At 38.6% G+C, this 15064-nt stretch overlaps 1 protein-coding gene and 1 long non-coding RNA gene across 2 annotated transcripts in view; both read right to left on the reverse strand.

Annotated features, from left to right (window-relative positions):
* The window catches only part of slc8a2b (solute carrier family 8 member 2b), a 425653-nt gene that overhangs the window by 341564 nt on the left and 69025 nt on the right, over positions 1-15064 (reverse strand). The gene's annotated exons all lie outside the window — the stretch shown is intronic.
* Positions 10718-14203, reverse strand: LOC307037713. The gene is made up of 4 exons (XR_013807771.1): positions 12773-14203; positions 12522-12677; positions 12344-12436; positions 10718-11963 (listed from the first exon to the last, which is right to left on the reverse strand). It is a non-coding gene; the product is annotated as an uncharacterized lncRNA (long non-coding RNA).

Here is a 15064-nt window from a genome sequence, read left to right on the forward strand (position 1 = left end):
TTGAAGTGACCGGATCTCGCAAACTCTTGCTGTGGGGTTAATCTGGAAGGCTGAATGTGACGATAAAGGATTTTTGTGGTTTGGGATTAAACTCCATGTGAGCGTCACATCTCTAAAGAGGGGTGTCGAAGCGCGCTCAAAAACTGCAAATTATCTGTTGGAATAAACATCGCACAAAAAGCCGGACAGAATGTATAAGGGAATAAACTCTGTGTGATTTTTTACATCAAAGCTGTGTAATAATGGAGAGGAAAGAGCAGAAGTAGAGTTGAGTGGAGACAAAGTGTGCAGAGCTGAGCTTCACCAGACAGAGGAAGTTCATTCGTGGTCAGCTGCTGCCCTCTGCTGGCGAACAGGGTGTATAACAATATTCTTTGTTGTATCTGTCTGAATTAAGGACAGGGCATTCAAATAAATAGAATAAGGACATTAAGAGTAACGACAAGAATTGTCCAGTATATTAATAAATACGAGTGAACACATATCAACCTAGTCAGATAATAGATACAAAGTCATAATGGAAGGAGAATTTGTTAGACATGAAATAACGAACTCACTGTAAGAAATATATATTATAAATGTTATTTGGGAGTAGTATTTATCATACAATAGTGACTCTCATTTGATGGTTGTTTAAAGTAGGAAAACGCAAGCTATTCACCACAATTGTATTTTTAGGTTATGAATAAAACTAAAAGTAGTAAGTGATAAGCAGAAAGGTTTTTGAACGCTTGTCAGTCAGAAGGAATCTATTAATGTGTATGTATGACAGGGGTGCTGTATGCCCGCTTCGGTTTTCAATGTCCGCCATCACGTTAAAACAGAGGATTGGTGGCATTTTCAGTTCATTGCTTACTTCCACATGCTTTTTCTCTTCCTTGTCTCTTTCATGACATTATTTAATGCATTAGAACGATTGTTATCGTAACTTTCCGTGTTTCTAGAAGTCAAACTCAATGTTCATATTACGGAGTATATTTCCGGAACAGCCTTTCAAAATAAAAGCCACAGGCCGCTATTCACCAGAGATGCCTTCACAATAAAATGATAGCGGAAGACAGGGAATAGGAGCCGACGGGACATTCGGAAATCTGTTTGTTGATTGTTCTGTCTGTTGGTTGTCATTGTTGATTAGTAAAGGTCTTGTTTTATGTTGATAAATGTTTTGGTAATACCATAGTCGTCAATTGTTGAAAGAAGCCCCCCTTCTCCTGAAAAGGCTGAGAACGCAGCCGGTGTGTGTGCTTGTCTGTGAAAGTTACCCCCCCTTCTCTCGAAGAGCAGCAGCCCGGAGTGTGTCTGCCTGTTCTTTCGTCTTTGCCTGAAAGAAGGCTGCTGAGTGAGTTTAAAATAAGGAGTGAAAGATCGAGTGATCTGAAGTTGGAGTGAATACATTGAAAATGAATAGATCAATGTGTGATTTGATGTAGTAGATATATTGAAATAAATAAGAAACTATTCTATTTTTTGTAGGATACAGTTACGTCACAGTGTGATTTACGAGAAGCTTGTGGACAGGAGCAGCTGCAGGAAAAGAGGAAAGAGAGAGAGACAGGAAAAGTGTTGAGATGTTCTCAAGAGTGGGAGTTTTCACAATGCTTTTTAGTTTTTATTTAAACAATTAAGTGATAAGGGCAGAAAGCTGTTCCGTGATGATTTATTTAGGTTTCAGCTTTAGTAATAATGAAGATTACATTTTGTAATAATTCCTTTAAGTGTTCCAAAAATATATTCATTAACTGTAATCAGATTACTTGTTTTTAAAAATATAGCGCTAAATACAGTTATTTGTGTGTTCTGTTACAACCTCACCATGCTTGTAACACAACTTGGGTGAACAATTTGAAAATGAATAGAATAACCAAGTAGATAAAAGATTAATCTATAGTGGTTAGGGAGAGTTTCCTTGTTTTGCTCATCCGACTTAGTACTGGAGTAAAGAGAATAGTGTTTTATGAGAACTGTCATCCTTCATGTTTTTGAAATAAATCATCAGTTGTTATGGACTTTGATGTAGAAATGGATCACGGTGGAGAATTAATACCTTTTAGGTTTCAAATTTAAGAAGATTAGAGATGAATCTATAGTGGTTAAGGAGGGTGTCTTTGTTTTGCCTATTAACTTAGAACTGAAGTAATGAAGAATAGGTGGACTGCCACCGTTAGTTTGTGTTAACATTCACATGTTTCAGCATTCCTGACCATATACACTCAGCCGTTTTATTTTGTAACCTGTTGCGGGAGAGATTTAAATGTAGTCTTTCTCTAGTAGCTGATTTGCTGTGATTACAGCAGCATTGGATAGTTGTGCGCCACCTTTGGGTTGTACTCTGAATCAGTATGTTGGTGAAGAGTTGCTCACTATAGAAACAGAAGAACTGTGCAAAGAACGCATCTCTGAGGAGGTATTGACATTTTGCTTGTGCCTCGTTGTCAAGGCAACAGTGGTGTGAAGAGGTACTGCGGTGTTGGGGGGATTTCTGCTGTACAGAGGACAACGTGTGTCTGCCCAGTGATTCCTTCCCTCATCCCAATGCCAGAGAGAGTTTCCTTGAAGCCAACTAACCAGGGCCGGTTCTAGCTTTTTGGGGACCCTGCCACTGACTACAGCTGCTGAGGACAACAAATCATTGACTGTTCTCATTATGAAAAGATCTTGAGACATGCTTGTCTCAGACTGTTCAGACTCTGAAGGAATGATGCAATGATTTTACAGCATAATTGTGCAAGAGTTTCCCGGGGGGTGGTGTAGAACGATATGCTTAGTGTTTAGGAAAGGAGGCTGATTGTTTAACGATGGTCTGGAATACTGAAAAGATTAGAGTTTAAATATCCTTGTTTAGCAAACATGACATCTGATTATTATGTCACACATAATAATCTTGACATAGAAACTAGCTATGGGTAAAACGTGCGGTGGTTATACCATTGTTATCATGAACTAAACATAAATAGGGAAATAGTATCTGGTTAAAGATGAATGGATTTCATATCCTAGAGAGGGTTAGCTATATTGTGAATACTTCACAAGGTATTCACTAATGCATTTTGAAGAACAAATAACAAGAACACAAGTATAGTTTTGTTTTGTTTTTAGATTAAATGGTCCATTACAAAAACTGTTCACCTTAGGTCTAGCTTTGGACTTTGATATTTAAGGAGATTTTAGGATACATTTTTTAGACATCTGACATTTTTGAAATATGTTGCCTATTCACTAGATAGACATTTGTTAAGAACATTTCTGAAGATTGAATATTTGTTCCATTTCTAATATTCCTATTTGAAACGTAATTTTAGAGTCAAGAAGGCGGATTTGATGAATAAGTAATGATAGACAAGTTATATTTCCCATGAACTAGTCAATTGGTAAATAAAAATAGCAGTAAAGAAGAAACTTTTAAAGTAAAAGGAGAAAATAATCCTAAACACACTGAAGGTACTGTGGGATAAAGGGGGAGACATGATGGAAATATTCACTACACTTTCAGCAGTGGGTATTTTGGAATTAGGAGTACAGAGTAGAACAGATTCTTCAATCTTTTCATCATGTTTACAAATTATTTTTTTTGAGTTTTTATTCATGTGAGAATTGGGTAGTGTTTTAAGGGGTTACAGTATTCATCTACAGTTTAAAGGGAGAGTTTTGGTAACCACTCAATAAAATCAGACGAATATTTATTTATATAGGTCATGTTGAAGGGAAAGCTAGTTCTAAACAAAATATAGTATTTCAATTTGAGGTATTGGTTTCACCATTGTGGCATATATTACGACAGGAGAGCTTTTTATGGGGAAATAACTGTTATTTCTCGTCCAAAATGTAGAGTTTAAAATAAAATTAAAATTAAAAACAGCTAATTCAATTTTGGAAAAGCAATAGAATGAGTTAACAAATACATGCTAGAGCTTTACAGATCCTAATAATGTTTTGATACAAGAAGATAATGATATGCACAAGTTTCTGAAATAGATCTATTAGACATTTTAATATAGATTAGGTGTCAATAAACAGCAGTAGTAGTATTATAAGGAAGTTACATTTTTGGCTAACAAATTTCAGCAAATGTGGGAAGCAGCTGTCCCAATGAAAAGTTAGAGATATCTGACAATTAAAGTGGTAATCGTGAAGTAATAAATGATGGCGCTCCATATATGACTGATTTTTGTAGACAAAGGATACTGGCCTATGCTGAAATATCAAAGTCCAAAAAGACTGAGACCAAATAACCTTTGACCCTGACTGACAGTGTGAAAAAAGCACTGTCAATGACTGACTCTGGGGAGAACCTGACCAAGACTTTACAACCTGACAGAGTGAGTGTGAATGTATGTCTGCTTGTGATCAGTGCAACTGCATGATTTAAAACAATGACTAACCAAGCATGTTTTTGAACTAACACATTATTCTGGGGTTCTGTGGGCAACGGGAGGTTTCCTACAATTCCACAAAATTGGAAAACCGCACATGTGACCCGTTTCTAATCTACTTGATTCTATTGTATTCCCACAGGCAGTGGCGGTTGACAGGATGTGAAGCTCAAACTAAAATCTAAAGATTCTGTTTCTTTTAGGACTGCAAGAGGGAGATAAACACTTATTTTCACTGGAGTGTTTACTGTGGAAAATAATGGATGTACATTTGTGAATAATGTTTGGTATTTTCTTATAACCACTAGTTACCTGAAGGTTTTCTTCCCATACAGGATTTTGTTACACATGAGTTCATGTGTAAAAAGGGGGAGTGTGGGATTTTTCATTTAGGGACTGGAAGAACCCTGCCGCCCCAACTCAGATGTTCAATCTGAGCATTGATTGACAGTTTTAGAATTAACCTGCTCCATATCTAGGGATAATATACTGTTTGGTGAATGTTGACATGTTTCTAATATTGATTTAATTATAACAGGTAACACAGATGCATAATCAGTGGCCAAGGGGCTACTGTGAGAGATGTAATTCCAGAATAGAATACTGAAGAAGTTGACCTGTGATAATGAAACAATTTTGTAATATTTCAACAGATATTAGCATACCTGAGGTTTGAAATGTAGAAAGAACATATTACAGTTAAGTTAAAACATAGTAATGTAATGAGACAGAATTTAATTTAGACAACATCTTGTAACTAGCCTGGTAAAGAAGTAGAAGCCATAGACTCTATTGTTTAGGTCATTATGGGGATATACATTTAATTTAAATTCATAATAGAAAGACATTTGATGACAGTATGTTGGATTTCTGTATTCATTTTTCAGCTTGATAATAGACAGGTAGAAGCAGTATCACCAGGAAATAATTGACTTTGTCAGTATCATGATTTTAGTTGGTTTTGGATCCATAACATTAGTGTGTTTCTTTACCAGAAACATTAGCAGTTCATATTATATTTAGATTTTAAATAGGATCTCAAGGATTTCATTTAAGAATAACACAGATGCTTGTCAGAAATTCAGAGCTATTGGAATATGTTATTTAGTTCACCTAAAGATGTTGGGTTTTATTTTGTTGGCACAGGCCAAGTATTAGAATTCTGAAGCTGCACTGGCAGATAGGAGGTCTACAATTAATCTAGAAAACCTGTTCACAGACGGCTGTTGTGTTAAGACACCCCACCAACAGGCTCCAAGCGGCCTACGCAGTAGTGGTCAAACACCTGGGGGCCCAGGAGCCCTGAGCGTAGGCTTGAGGGGTGGGTATCAGATTTCTCCACACAGGTTGCTAACGCCAAAGGGGGACCGGAGGAGCACGAGGCCGACACAGCGGAGTTTGTCTGGCTGAAGGTCGTCAGGCCCAAGTGGTTCAACCCCAGGTCCTCCGGCCCCTACAGAGTGACCAGGCGAACCTCTCATGCCGTCCGCCTAGGAGCAAAGGGGGACACCTGGTACCACTGGAGCCAGTGTGCGGCGGGGAATCCTCCGGCTAGGACCTTGGACGCAATCAGGACGGACCTGGCTCTCGTCTAGGACTCGACCCAGAAGGCGCCATCAGCGGACCGGAGGAGGAGGATCGGGAGGACATCTCTCCAGCAGTCGACGCAGAAGCCGCCATCAGCGGGCCGGAGGAGGAGGATTCAGAAGGCATCTCTCTAGCAGGCAGCCCAGAAGCCGCCGTCAGTGGGCTGGGGGGACAAAGACACGGCAAGCCAAGACGGCACAGGGGACTCCACTTTCCGCCGAAACAGCTTGATATAGCCGGTGTGAAACTTTGTTTTAATAACCCATTTTTTGAGAGACTTTGTTTTAAAAACCCATTTTTTGAGAGACTTTGTTTTAATAACCAATTTTTTGAAGGAAAAGCTGCCCCTTCCCCTTCGTAACAAATGCCCTTGTTGGCTTACGGGTCGGAGGAGGACGAGCATGATGACTCAGCCGACAAGGACGAATTTTTTTAACATATGTTGGTTTCCCTCCACTGTCATAAGAAGTTGTTATGGTGGACTGTTCCGAAAGGTTTAAGGTGCTCTAAATCCCAGCTTCTGATGGATTTATATAAATGTTGGGGGACAGACACAGTAGAAAAGAATGACAGTGGTTATGTTTCAAATGCTGTGTATAAGATGATCTCGTGAGGTGAGATCAAAAGAGGGAATTAAAGTTAACAGATATTGTTCTAAACTGTTTAAAGTAAACATGTATTATTTTGAACTGTTTTGAAGTAAACATGTATTATTGGGGACTGTTTTCAAGTAATCCTATATATATAACCTTCTCACTCACACTCACTGACCTAGATACCAGCACATACACATATTCTTTTCAGCACACACACATATTCTTTTCAAGGTCCTTTCTGGGCACCAATATATCTGTGTACAATGTTTGATTGTCTGGGAAAGAATAGTTTGTGTGAAATATTCCTTGGGAAAGTAAAGAAGTGAATTCAGGTGCAAGATAAAAGATTGACTCTGTCCTTGGGTAGTTCCGAAGCTCTCACGCTCTGTTCAGAAGTAAAATACATTTTTCCCAGAACTCTGATTCGCTGAGGAGTGAAATCGATTGCCTCCAAATCTGTCTATGTATAATGATGTTTATTCATGCACGGGGCTTCCTGTTTCTGACTGGCTGGTCCCGATACCTGTATCGCACGGCAGTAGAACTGGAAGTCCAGAGTACTCTGTATTTCGTATTGTGTGTTTTTTTACCATTAAAATCAGATTATTGTTATAACTTTTATGCCGGTGTTTTGAACTCCTTCTCTTATTAATGTGACCAGGCTCATCTAACGGACGGCGCGGAGCAGAGGTGGGCTTTAAGCCACCACCACTGTGGTGTTTGCTCCAACATAACACACCAGGTTAGAGGGTCTTTCCAACATTACTGTTCTCTGTAATCCCTTTCATATCCAAGCAATGTTGGTAATGTACTGAAACATCCATAACAAAATGGATGTTTAATCAAATTGGAAAGCACATTTACATCTTGGGAATCGGAATCAAATCTATTCAGGAATAAATGACGATACCCAGCCCTATTCATTGCTGGTCAAATTACGCTAACCAGCATTGTCGTTTGGGAACAATGGAGTGAAACGATTTGTTGAAGTCTTCAAACGGTATCTTTATCCAGACAAACACTCAGCGGTCCATCTCTTACCAAAAAGCATTATTATCCCCCCTGTTAGCAGGCTGAACTGAACATGCTCCAGGTTCCAATCCTGAACCTTCAGCACTGACGTGTGCCCTGAGTGAGTCGCACTCACCGATTGGTTGAACATATCTATGTGCGTTATTGTTGATTCTAGGTCATTAGTACACTGAAAATAACTGCTTTGTCCATCATTAATACATGAAAGCAACTGCACACATGGATCTGCTCGACCTTCAATATGTTTGCTTTTAAACCCCAAACAAACCACAAGAAAGACTGGTGGTCACACTCTGGTTGTTCAGTCTGCATCGGAGCTTCATTGACAGCTTTTACTTCAGCTTAAACAAATTAAAACACATCTCAGTGAGTTTGAGCTGTAATCAATTCACAAGTTACATGAGATGATACATTTGTTTTCTATCAACATGACAATAAATAATACTCAGAGTGCAACCTCTGCCTCCCTACTGATCCAGTCAGAGCTCATTCAAAGCCCTATGAGGACATTAAAAGGATCCTAAAATGTTGAAAGTCATTTATTTTGTCCAACTTTAACTGCAGGTGAAAGTAAACATGGCATAAGAGCAGGAGAAATATAAGGTTAATCCCAGATCTCTAATGAGAAGCTCTAACCCATGGGACTCTGCTCCTGAAAACACATGGCTACTCGTCAATCAGGAAACTGTTACAGCGAAGACTTTTGGGTCAAGACTCACACTGCTGTTGGAGAAACAGTAATGAGGAGAGAGACGAGATAAACGATACCTCGACTGAGACATGGAGAGAGGGAATAGTTCATCCTGTCAAAGGGACATCGGATTTTCTCCTGAAGATCTCACCATCATTTATTCTTCGGTTGCGGAAAAAAGGGTCATTAGATCGCAATTTGAAAAAAAAATACAGACATCTCTCTGATCCATTAGGAGCTCCAAGAACTACATACATCAACAATTACAAGCAAGGGGGTGGAGGGGTGTTGGGGGTCCGCAGAGTAGCTTGCAGGCCACAGCTGGAGCCACTTGTGAAATATGGATATATAACTGGGTGATGGATGGAGAAGCAGAGCGTTGAAAGGGTGAGAGAATGTGTGTAGATGGAAATTCCCAGATGTGACTCTAATACAGATGTAGCACTTAATTTCAGACAGTTTGAAACGCGAGGGCCGTGATTGGTACGTGATCTGCCCTCGCTCAAGGGAAAACCTCCAGCTTGACTTGAGACCGCCCCCGTGATAAATAAATGTAATTATAATGAAGCCAGCTGCAATGGATCAGTGATCCACCAGGGGGTGCAGTGGGGTTCCACACTGGAGCTCATGTGAAATAAAGTCAGATACAGTACGCTGGATGTACAGCGGAACTTAATGTTGTTTAGTCTAAAAAAACGAACGGGAGGAAATGCAGCTCGGCTCTCGATTTTTAATCCTAATTTAATCATCATCTTCACCACGATCATTTATGTTTATGTTTGCCGAATTGACATGAAATCACTGACAAATATGAATATACTGTATTCAACTTCATTAAAACGTTATTAACGTGCCTAAACTCAGTAATTATACGATCATGTTCTGATAATGGTGACGCAATAGCCCCGCCTCTCCCCACCTCTGCTGCTCACCCCCGCGTCAAAGTAAACTGCACACTGAATTCAGATTATTTATCTTTCTCTCGATATGGACATAAACGCGAGTGAAGTCTAATCTGACAGAACGGAGACACGCAGCTCTGCTCACCTGCAGCTCCTCCCGCTGTGATGCAGCGGGGAACGAGTAAAACACACACTTCAGTCAGATCATCGCCCTTAGCTATTTTAATTACCTCTCGAACTACCTAAACTAGTTATAAATATGTTTATTTTTACAGTCGGCCAGGTCACTGGATCAGCTGCTGTGTGAGACAGACACTGACGCTGTCCGAAGAGAGGGAGGAAAAAGAGAGCCTCCGTGTATTTTATTATTATATAGAGTCGTTATTCATTTGTTTTAAAGCTCAATAAATAACAAAGAAGACCTTTGACCGGCACTTTTTATAATTTTGTCCGGAAGATTTAAACTTTAATACAGGTTGACCTCTGCCCCATGGATGTATAATAAGAACTGGATACAGCGTGGGAGGGGGGACTCATTCATTCCTATGAGTTGCTTGGCGCATGATGATAAAATGGCCCAACTTTTGAGAACGAAACGTCACAGATTACCCGGCATGCCTGAGAAGTACCCGTATGTGCGCTCATAGCGCATGCGCAACTTTAACCAAAATGCAAAGAATTATTGCACTGTATATATATATGTATATTACAGTGCAATAAGCTTCTTAGTGCAATAAGTAGCTACAGGGACGTTAATCTAACGTCGGTAATATTAACTTTATTTAATACAACATTTACGGTACAAGATTTAATCATACAGCCCTTGTAGTATAATATTTTACAAATGAGGAATTACAGCAAACATGTGCAATATATCCATTATTACAGCTCCGTGGGATGGCAGTGAGACGATATGGGTCCGTTGTTATTGTGCATCCATGGGTAAAGATAAACGCATGTAGTGCTGAACCTGCTGAACACGTAAAATGAACGTGCCGGGCGGCACGGTCCCGTGGGTTAGATGCGCGTTCATAATGCAGAGGGATATAACTCTCAGAATAACGTTATTAGCACATTTTTACAACTTGAGGAACGAATGTTTTTTATTAGGGCTATACAAGTGTTCATACTGGGTGGTTTATTTAGTTTAAAAACAATTATCCAACGATTTACAGACCGTTCTTTGCCCATGGGAAAAATGGGAAGTGTTTCCGGGCCCAGCAACCTAAAAGAAGTGTAGTACCGCCGTTTGGCCACGACGAATATTCTACTCAGAGTTCCGGCGCACTTCCTGGGGGCTTGCTCGGCCCCCACCGCTGAGAATAAACAGAAGGGTAACCATGACAACCATGCTTCTTCGCTAATTTTATGCCACTGGTCCGTGGTCAGGCCTGGGAACCGACGGGAGACACTGGACTCAAGTGTCTGCCTCACATTGAGGGGAAGGGGCATTTCCCCTTTGCTCCCGCTCCAGTTTGTGATTCTGACCATGTTCTCATAGGTTTCAAATGGCAACATGGCCATGAACATATCCCGCTATTAGAATGCAATTTTTAAAAAGATAGGGTGCTACATAACACACTTTCAGGAAAAGTCACGGACTGGGAGACTTTAATATTTTATTGAAAAAAGTTACATTGCACACACACCACATCACACAAATTGACCCGATTGGCGGTTCTAGTGTTAAATAAACTCACTAATTAATGAAACCAGTTCAATACGCATTATTCTTATTAGCATTCTTTATGAGCTCAGAAAGTCTTAAAATCAGACGGCAGGCAGTTACAGGTGTGTGTGTGTGTGTGTGTGTGCGTGTGTGCCTTATGTGCCCATCCCCCCATTTGAATCACACGTAGCTCTGATCACCTATGATAAATGGGCCACACCTAATCGCTGGCTATTCAGCCACAGAGCTCCCTCTATGCAAATCAAACTGTAGACGGTGTGAAAGCAGTGAGGCCTGTGAAGACACCATTGCAGTAGTCGAGTCTACTGAAGATACAAGTTTAAAATCAGACCTGTTTTTTAAATGAAATCTGACGGCAGGCAGTTAGCTGTGATCTCCTATAAGGCTTGAAGTTACTTCAGATACTGAAATATTTTTATTTTTCAAGTATAAACATACAGTATACAACAGATATACATGCATACAAATTATATCATCACATGTATGTTATTAATTTTACAAATAGGACAGAGGGTGCAGCACAAACAGTACGAAACAAATAGAGAGCTTTCTGAACATCAGCAGGAGAGGACTCTTTCAAGACACTAGTAAATACTGAAATGAACATTAAATGTCCTATTAAAATGAAAAGTTTCTTCGTGACACTTCCAACATAAATGGAATTCTCACTAACCTAAAACATTTAATTTTTTTAAAAACATGTCACTGTAGAGACACAAAATACTTGAACATACAAATGAACAACACCAAATTGAGCTCACTTTCTACACTCTTTGATGATCTAACTCCTACCTAGTTTGTTTTTTAGTCCATGTATTTTGGCAGAGGCTTGGTCTGGCTGTATCTTCATAACAACCCTCTGGATAAACTCAAATGAATATTTTATTTCCAGAGTATACTGAAGACTGAAGCAATATATTAGTCCAAGAAGCATCGCAAAGCCACATCTTTCAGGTTGTGGAGCACAATTGTCTCCTCAACCACAACTGCCACATTGAAGATCTGCTGAGGAAAAGCATCCCATTCACGTTCGTAGCCTATGAGTAGACCAACTTGCATCACCTTCATGGCTTCCTCGAGAGTGTCTCCATGAGCCTTAAAAAAGGAGAAATAAAAGTGAGCTCAGTGTACTACAAGTACTTTTTCTCTACAAAGCTAATTAAGAGGCTTCTGCTATAAACATAGAAGCTAAAATCTACAGTTCACAGTGTAAAAGTGCAATGTGATGGAACATCATTTCAACTGCCTCTCTTTTCACAGTTTGAGCTTTATATTTATTTATATTATTTAATAGTTACGTTTTCTTGCGGTTTTTGTTTATATTAAATGTATCATTCTTTATTGCAATTATTTTAGTAAATTAAGGTAATTGTAAACATTACTTTTGAAGGAAACTTTGGGCACAGGGTGATTTGGGTTGATTTATGTTAAAATGTACAATTACATAAAGTAATTCAAGACAGTTATGATCTTACATCACACATCCTGATGACATTTTCCTGATTTTCACCAGACATGTAGTGTGATAGTCCCAAGAGAGCAGCAGTCCTCCTCCTCTCACTTGTGTCCTGCAGGACAACAAATGCAGTGGGATATAAACATTTGTAGCAAACAAATGGTGGCTAAATTATGGTCATCAGCATCTCCACTTACATCTTTCTCAAGGCAGTCCAAAAGGCCTTTTAGTGCCGGCTTCTTTCCAGTCCTGGATGCACCTTTGTAGACCTCCAGCAATGCCAGGCCATCAAGTCCATCCAGAAACGATGAAAGCAGGTCCGTAGTGACAATTCTCTGGAACTCTGCCTGAATCTGAGGAGAGACAGACATATAGAAAATATTCTATCAACAGTCTGCAACTGTGCATGTTGCCTTCTCATTGTAACTGGAAAACCTGCACAACTTACAAGTCCACTTCATCCAGTTGCAGCAAAACGGAAATCTTTGAAAATCTGTCTGAAATAGAGAACACACATTTAGGTACATTATGAAGCAGGCCTTAATAAAGTAATAAGAACTGAGAACATGACAAAGAATAAGATGCACACAATTACAACAGTCACGTTGCCCATAAACTATAAGCCTTGGCTTTCACAATTACAATATTATCCCTGAATTCATATGATAAAGACTTAAACAGTACTTCATTTAAATAAATAAACAACTTGAAATGTTCATCTTTGATTGATGAGGCATATTCAATCTAATAAATTCATTGGATGCATGTAATAATAACAGGGAAAGGTTAGTTTGCATCCACATAGAGCATTTTTGTGTCTACGTGCATGCCAAATATATCAATGAAAAAACTATTATTTGTTTTAACCAAACTTAAAAGAAATTGTACAATGGTTGTAATTGTTGATTATTTGCTTGTAGTTATTTTCCATAGACTATTCAGTGGATTATTATTGTTTTTTTAGTAATAACTTGACTACCTCTGAAAGCAGAAGTTTCGGAAAAATTATTGTTCATGTATAAATATTATTTATTTTATTATAGTATAAATATCTAACAATTACAACCATTGCACATCTTATTTATTATTGTGGGTGAACAGTAACCTTTCCCTGTGTTATAATTACATACATCCCATTAATTTATTAGATTAAATAACAATAATCTCATCAATCAAAGATCAGCATTTTTAAGTGCCTTGAGCACCGACTGTTCCCGCTGCTAGAAACGGCTGATATTAAGACACTTCAGTGCGCAAGTCACAGAACGAAATGCATTGTGGGACATGTAGTTTATGGGCACCATTTTTCAATAAAATAAACTAAATATATTCCTTTCTTTTCTAAAAAATATTTTCTAAAAAGCAGAAATACAAATTTATCTCCATTTCAAGAGTGGAACATAGCATTTGTACACAATATAAATGCTATTTTTGAACACAGTTAGCATTTTACTCGTTCAATGGCGCGAGGCACCCCCTCTGTATCTGGGCAGGTTTAGCGTGAGCTGAACCAGAAAAACGTTGCAAGGATAGAATCACTTTAACACTTGCTCGACCTTAACGAAAAACAATCTTCAAGTCCCCTATACTTATCCACAAATGACATCCATTTCAAAGCCATGGCGGGGGCTAACAAGCTACAATTCTTAGCCGAACAGAGAGCCGGGACACGGCTAATTACTGGCAGGAACACACACAACCTCACCGAAACACGTTAATTTAGCTTAAATATTTAGCCGAACAGAGCCGGGACACGGCTAATTACTGGAACGAACAAACAAAACCTCTCTAAATTAAGCTACAAATATAGGCAGTTACCATTTAAACCTTTTAAAAATTCATAATTAAACATCACAACTCACTGTTCAGTCAAATTGACTTCATAGAATGTAGAGCTCATTGAACTGGCTTACAGAGCTGAGTTGAAATAATAACAACTTATGAAATTAAGTAGAAATTAAGTAGAAATTAAGTAGAAATTGCATAAATACATAAGAGTAAGAATACTTGAAACTTATTTATTTAATAAAAGTTTAGATAATCATAATCCTGTAAAGTTAGCTTGGTTAACCGACATTTTCATAACACTGCCCTGAAATAAAATCTCTTTTATAAACATTCAAACACCAGTTAGGTGTGGATTTAACTCCATTTAGCTACTTTTCGTTTTGCCTGAAACCATTAAATATGCAACCACTCACCTGACTTTGCCTGTCCGTCAGAGGTTCATCAGCCGAAATCACTGTCATATCGCTTCACAAAAACGTATTAATCCGCCGCTTAGCTTTTCGTAGTCATCAATCTGTCCGGTGGAAGTTCTTCTTTTGATAATGGCGAATCAAACTCTGTGGTTCACTTGCTGTATATCGTAAAAAAAAAAAAAAAACTCATGTCCCTGTTAAATGCATTCAATTAATGAAAACAACTATGAGACCGGGACTATTTTCACCGGGCAGGAATATGTCAACACTACTGCCATGTTAAGAGGCCATGGTAAGTTTCAGAACATTATTACACATCACAACTCACTGTTCAGTCAAATTGACTTCATAGAATGTAGAGCTCATTGAACTGGCTTACAGAGCTGAGTTGAAATAATAACAACTTATGAAATTAAGTAGAAATTGCATAAATTGATATGTTAAGTGAAAGTAACTTAAAGACAAAAGTTTAAATAACTTAATGATCAAATCCTTTTTTACAGCGGCTCCATAATATAACTGGCAAAACTGTAAGAATT

This window comes from Notothenia rossii (assembly GCF_949606895.1).
Source record: "Notothenia rossii genome assembly, chromosome: 4".
In the NCBI taxonomy this organism is placed as follows: domain Eukaryota; kingdom Metazoa; phylum Chordata; class Actinopteri; order Perciformes; family Nototheniidae; genus Notothenia; species Notothenia rossii.